The sequence below is a fragment of the Octopus bimaculoides genome, chromosome 4 (assembly GCF_001194135.2).
Source record: "Octopus bimaculoides isolate UCB-OBI-ISO-001 chromosome 4, ASM119413v2, whole genome shotgun sequence".
In the NCBI taxonomy this organism is placed as follows: domain Eukaryota; kingdom Metazoa; phylum Mollusca; class Cephalopoda; order Octopoda; family Octopodidae; genus Octopus; species Octopus bimaculoides.
Window position 1 is genome coordinate 49,901,843 of NC_068984.1, and position 7,488 is coordinate 49,909,330.

Consider the following 7,488-nt stretch of genomic DNA (forward strand, 5'->3'; position numbering starts at 1 on the left):
TGTGTGTGTGTGTGTGTGTTTGTGTGTGTGTGTGTGTGTGTGTGTGTGGTATATATTTATGCCTTTCTCTGCTTGACAACTGGTGCTGATTTGTTTATGCCCCCGTAACTTTAGCGGTTCGGCAAAAGAGACCGATAAAATAAGTACCAAATTTTAAAAAGAACAACAGCAACAACAATTAAGTACCGGCGTCGATTTGCTCGACTAAAATCCCTCAAGGCGGTATTCCAGCATGGCTGCAGTCCAATGACTGAAACAAGTAGAAGATAAAAGATGAGAGATAAATGTTAAAAATGATGAATAAGTGAGGTTGCAGATAACTGAGTCACGAGGAGACACGATCTCAACTCCCGACATTTGTTACTCCATCATTGCACTGCCCAGTCTAAACTAAGCCAAGGTCACCTAACTTCTGTTGATTCAAAATATGAACCATGAGTTCAATTCATTGCTGCAAAGATCGGAAGCTCCATTACTCTGTAGTTATGAGCTGAAGTTCTCTTGTCGGACTTGACAAGTTAACAAGGAACCTTTCGAGTATACAACTGGTGGTTAGAATTATACTCCCGATGCTTTTGGCTCTAATATTGGATAATGTGTGTGAGGTGGTTGATATACGACAACAATTATTCCATGTTGAACGAACTAACAAAGAAGCTTACATGTGGCTACTCGATCTGCTAGAAATAGCTCCCCAATCTCCCTTAAATCATACTCCTGCCTTCTTAAAAGGACAATATAGTACCCAATGTATACAAAAAGAGGTGGCCATGGTTGGAATAATTTGGATTATAGTTTGCCGAACCAGATCTGACTCGAGAATGAGCAACAATAAAAGCAACGACAACAGGAACCACAACGGCAGTAGCAGAAGAGTAGCGACTCGTTAGACTCATCATCCTTAGACGCGGGTATGACAGTGTGACTGAGACGATCATTTCGCAATTACATGATCCGTGGTTCAATTCCAGCTGCGCGACACCTTTTCGATATGTTTTCTACAATAGCCTTGGCTCCACGAAATCCTTATGAATAAAATTTGATAAACAGAAATAGCATGAAAGCTCATAAGAGATCTTTGGTGATCTTAGGTGAAGGCATATAAAAAAAGAGAAAGGAAGGAAAAGGTACCCACTTCCAGACATTTTTTTAATGTCAATGTTTGAGTACTGGTCTTGTAAACCAGGCGTCGTGTGTTCGATCTTCACTGGAGACTTCTTTTAGAATGACATTTTGTGAACGAGAATAGCTTAGTGGTTTGAGTGTAGGGCTCACGGACATAAGATCATGGGTTGAATTCCTAGACCGTTACACGTTGTATCCGTGATCAAGGTACATAGTTTCACGTTGCTTCAATCTATTCAGCTAGAAAACGACTACCAGCCGATTGCTGATGCAGCCCTTTCGCTCTTCCAGCTGTCATATCACCGCTTGTTCCATTGCTCAAAATTGACGGTCTCCATATCTGTTCACGACTACAGAGGCACCTAAAACAATTAGCAAAAACATGGTATACGCTACCAGGTCACACTCGTTTGCAAGTGACGGCTAAGCTTTTTAAGCTTTTTACGCAAGATTCAAGGACTGTAAATTTGAAAGAAAATCAATAGAAACATGCATAAGTAAATAATTGAAGATACTCTTAGTATTTCCGACATAGCTTGAACCTAATATCACTTAGGAAACAAGCACCATTAACTCATTTGTGTCAGTTTTGTTAGTTATTTATTTATTATGTGATCGATTTTATTCGTTTCATCCATCACGTTTCTTCTATCAAGTATTATTTTTTATTATTAAACAGACGAGTCAACCGTTTTGTCCTTCACTACGCCTTCGACATCATGGCCACTAATAGACGTTACAAATAAAAACTTCTTGCTTGTATGTGATCGGTTTACCTGCGAGAAATAGCAACTAAATCAACCTCAGAACGTACCCTGACGTCATGAGAAAGGAAAAAAACATTGGATATTGTAAGTCCTACACACCTCAAAAAACAACCATATGCAACCTTTTTCGAAAAGCGGGCCGCGTGAGACATGAGTCATCATCAGCTGAACTACAATATATTACTGAAAACATTCAAGGTAATTTTTCGTTAGTAAAGCCATTCAGAAAGTGCCGCGATTGGCATTTGTCCATGACTGTCCTAAAAAGTGATCGTAAATTTGCTTAATCAGGTTTGACAATAGCATAAACCACGAACGTCTAAGTGGTTGTTCTAGCTGCTAAAATTAGCATCCAAATTCCCTTCAACGTATACTATCATTGTCTTTTAAAAAAAGAAAGAATGGACAAATCGAAACTCTATTGCTGATTTTCATCAGTAAGGTCTTCTATTGGATAGCGCAGTATTTGATAGTGCAGAATACAAAGACAGATGTTGAAGAGTGGAAAACTGTTAATTATAAGTCATTTCCACGAAAGTAGAGTTTGGTTTAAACAATATTACATAACAAACAGAGAGCTTCGGCGTGTTCAATTGATTTGCAAGAAATAGCAGACATATTTACTCTAAAGCATACACTGTGTTAGGTATTGTAAGAATACCATATTCGATAACGTATGATGATTTTAGACATCTTTAAATATGAGGGGATGATCATCACTGCAGCCTCGTGATCATGGGTTTGCTCAGTGTTGACCTGGGGGCTAACATCATCACCATCGCATTACCACTGCTAGCAACTGCAGCAGCAGCAGCAGTAGCAGTAACAGCAGCAACAGCAGCAGTAACAACACCGCCACTTTCAATACCATTTACATTACGCTACTGCAGGTACCTTGGAGGCGCAATGGCCCAGTGGTTAGGGCAGCGGACTCGCGGTCATAGGATCGCGGTTTCGAATCCCAGACCGGGCGTTGTGAGTGTTTATTGAGCGAAAACACCTAAAAGCTCCACGAGGCTCCGGCAGGGGATGGTGGCGAACCCTGTTGTACTCTTCCACCACAACTTTCTCTTAGTTCCTGTTTCTGTTGTGCCTGTAATATCCCCGAGAACTACGTTAATAGTACACGTGTCTGTGGAGTGCTCAGCCACTTGCACGTTAATTTCACGAGCAGGCTGTTCCGTTGATCGGATCAACTGGAACCCTCGACGTCGTAAGCGACGGAGTGCCAATAACAACTGCAGGTACCACGTCACCGTCATTAGAAGAGCTCATCTCCTCCTCTCCAACCGTATCTGTGTTAAACGGAGACAAATTCGATAATCTGCTCCTACATGCCCTATTTTGTCTTTTATGTTTTACTTGTTTCACTCATTAGACTGCGACCATGCCGGGACACTGCCTTGGAAATAAAGCTGTGTTAATGAACATTGTAGACCCCGAGTAAAATCAATGCATGAGGCCCTGTAGTATATATATTTATTGACAGTAAACCACAGCATACGTAAATCAGAATTGGGCCCCTACACCTCACGAAGCCCCTGGGCAACTGTCCAGTGTGACCATTCCTGACGACGATCTTGCCTGAAGGGTTTAGTCGAACAAGTCGACACCAATACATATTTCTTAAATCTCGTGCTTATTCTATCGGTCTCCTTTGTCGAACGTAGCAATAGCCATGTGTGCCTTCGTCTATCTATACCTGCACCTGTTAAAAAGCAAGACGGAACGATCATGTTTGAGAAGTCTTTGTTCATAGCTTTATTGTAACAGATCTGAGCGGTGGTTTAAGAACAACAGCTAGAACGTCTTAAATAACTTCTTGCTTATCTGCCTCACATCTAACACTGCAAGGGTAATCATTACCAAAGGTAATTGCAAATTTCAAACCTGTTGCACTTCTATCCACTACATCACATTCGCTTCCACCTGGCATACCATACCCGCTTCCACACAGAACCTACGGGTATTTTCTTGGAGCCAATATTAGACTTCCGATCAGCGAAAAATACCAGCTCAGTCTTTCTCGGATCACAAGGAACCAATAGCTAATGTAGTCCAAATTTCTTTGCACATCAGTAGCATACCTGCGGGGGACGCAGGGAGTAGAAAACAGGGAGGGGGCATGAAGAGTCTGGAGGCAGAGAGGAGAGTAGGAAACAGTGGGGAGGTTCACCCTAGGTGACACTTTGGGGTCTGCTGTGTAAGCCTGTATAGTGGTAGTGGGCCAGAATACTCAAGGGCTTACTCGGCTGATACGCACTCAAGCTATGTAACTGTAGTACATAAAAAAGATGGAATAGTCATAGCTGGAGCGGCTTTAATCTCAGATTTGGTAAATTAGTGCTGACCAGTAACCAAAATAAAAACAACAGCACCAACAGCAGCTATTTCGATTGTTCAACCAGCTCGAAATAGTAACCAGATATCTCAAGAATCTCACCTATTGTTGCAAAAAAGGAAGAATACATTGAATTAACGTGATCCCAGATACACACTGTATCTTAAAAATAATACAGGACGTTGATGGTTGGAATATGTTTATTAATAGGTCTACTGTTCGATGAAGGAGGACCTAAATTGGATTTGGGCAGGTAAACAACAAAAACAATAATATTAATACCATTATAACGTTTGTTCCCACTCATTTTCTCTCTCTCTCTCTCTCTCTCTCTCTCTCTCTCTCTCTCTCTCTCTCTCTCCCTCTCTTCCAGCACACACACACACACACACATACACACACAGACATATATATTTACATACATCCGTACATACATACATGCATACATGCATGCAGGCATGTATACATACATACATACATACATACATACATATATACATACAATGTTCTCTGGCGAATCTCTGATTCCATTTGTCACTAATTTTCTGTTTCTTCTCTTTCAATCTTTCAACACACGCACACACATGCATATACACACATACACATGCACACATATGCCCCCCTCTCTCTCTCTCTCTCTCTCTATATATATATATATATATATATATATATCTCAGAAACATTCTCTTTCGCACTATTTTATTCTCTATTTCCCTATCTCTCTTTTGTACGCGCTGCACCAGTACATCCTCTCGCTTCTTCTTCCACCAATACTCTCTTTTACTCCTAAACATTTTCTCTTTTTTCCTCTAATTAATTGTCTCTACCACTCTCACTCATACAATGCCTTCTTTCTCAATAAATCTGCTTGTCTATCGGTCTCTGTCTGTCTCTTTTCTTGCTCTCTCTCCCTCCTTCTCAACCTCCCTAACTCGTTCCTACCTTCTCTATCACGCCCTTCTCTGTCTGTCTGTCTCTCTGTCTGTCTCTCTCTCTCTCTCTCTCGCTCTATCACACACACACACACACACACACATACCAGGATATGGTGTTTGTCAGTTTATGCACTTTTGGAAAATATTCTTTTTTATGTTCCTACTTTGTACTGATCAGTTTTTCAAATAGCTTGTGCATTCGACTGTACAGGTTTCTCTTTGATGTCTTCTCGTCTGTATGCAGCTGCGTGCGTTTGTAATCGAATGCACACATATTCATGCATATATACACCCGCATGCACACCTGTGTATGCTAACGTGTGCGCATGCATGGTGAAGTGATATTTGTGTAGAAGGAAGAATGTGTGTGTGTATGTGTGTGTGTGTGTGTGTGGGTGTGTGTATATGTGACATGCTAGCATATGTGTGAATGTGTATTTATTTTGAGTGCTGCTTATTTAGTTCAGTACTTCGTTCAAGTCACCATAGCCAAGGTTATGCTGGAGCATAGCAGCATGTGTACGTGTGTGTGTGTGTGTGTGTGTGTGTGCTTGTGTGCGTGCGCGTCTGTGTAACTGTGTTCAACTGCAGTTTTATGTTTGTGTGAGGTTCCTGAGGAATTGTACCTTCTCTCAATAACAAAGCCAAGTGTTCTCATCCAACGTATATTCTTCAAAAATACAACCATAACCAACTCGGACAATGTATTTCATTTCTTGCTACTAACCTTCGATCTACACAACCTCTTTTGTTCTCAACACCAACTCTTACATCGTCGTCGCATCATCTTCGCTAGCATTTTCTCTGTAGAATGTATATTGTTCTTAACTTTTACACTACACGATCTACGCTGAACTTCGTCTTGGATATGTTTGAACAACTCTAACTCTGCACAACTTCTGTCATACATCTCTATATAACCTTTGCTGTTTATGAACCCTAACATTATTGAAACATTACTCCCTTATAGACATATTATCCACAACCCTATAATACCCAAATTTGATTCTACATAACTCCTACTCAACATTTTTGTACACATTCCCAAACTTGTAGAACTTTTAATTACGGAAACATTCACTCTAAACAAACTTCTGCTTACATACACCTTTACATTTAATGAACGTCTATACTATACAGTCATGTATGTTACAACAAACAAATATCTATTTTAAACAAACCTTTTTTCAGACAGCATTTGAATAGAAATTTATACTTTACAAAATTTATACAAAATAAATACGAAATTTATACCATAAAAACCTGTCATACAAACATCCACACTATACAAACTTTACTCTAAATAAACTTCTTCACTACACAAATCTGTGTCATAAGCTTTTGTCCTAAAGAAACTTCGACATACTACAAACTTCTATACTAAACAAACTTCTACCAAACACATACATCTACCTTAAGCAAACTTTTATCCTATACAGTCTCTTACACTACAGGAACCTCTGATCTAAACAAACAGCATAAACCTCTATCCTAAATAAATTTTTAGATTACTTAAACTTTATCATAGACATCCGTCCTGAAGAAACTTCGATGCACATGATATAACCTTTTTCATGAAACCTGTTACACCATGAATCATAAACTAGCAATATATTCAGAGAATTAAGGTGGCGAACTGGCAGAATCGCTACTGCACCTGAAAAAATGCTTAGCAATATTTCTTCTGAGTTCAAATGCCGCCATGCTCGACTTCGCCTTTCATCTTTCTGGGGTCAATAAAATAAGTACCAGTTGAGTACTGAGGTCGAAATTGCTGGCCTTGCTGGCCTTGTGCCAAAATTTGAAATTAATATATTCAGAGCATTATGCCACATACTCAACACCTTTTGCTCCACTCGAGACTTCACACCTACTTATAATTCTGCAATATTTCAAACAACAAAAACGTTTTTATGTCGTCGATCAGTCAGCTAGAAATATCTGTTAAATCCTGCTCAGATCGTGCTCCATCGCCTCAAATAAAGAAATAACACATTTAAAAATGTAGCTTTACATATTTCTAAATGGTCGGAAGGCGTATGATCATGAGTCGGCCGGTTTGCCCGATTAGAGTTGATCTGAGGCTAAACAAGTCTATGCTGCACATGAGAGTCCCTTAATCTACATAATATTCGCTTCAATACTTGTCTATCGATCTCTGAGGATAACTGTTTTATAAATCTCCCTTTATATTAATGGACACTTTACGCTCAATGTCTACGCTAGGTTAATTCACAAACGCTATGACACGCACATACGCCTACACACACACACACACACACAAAACACACACACACACACACACACACACACACACACA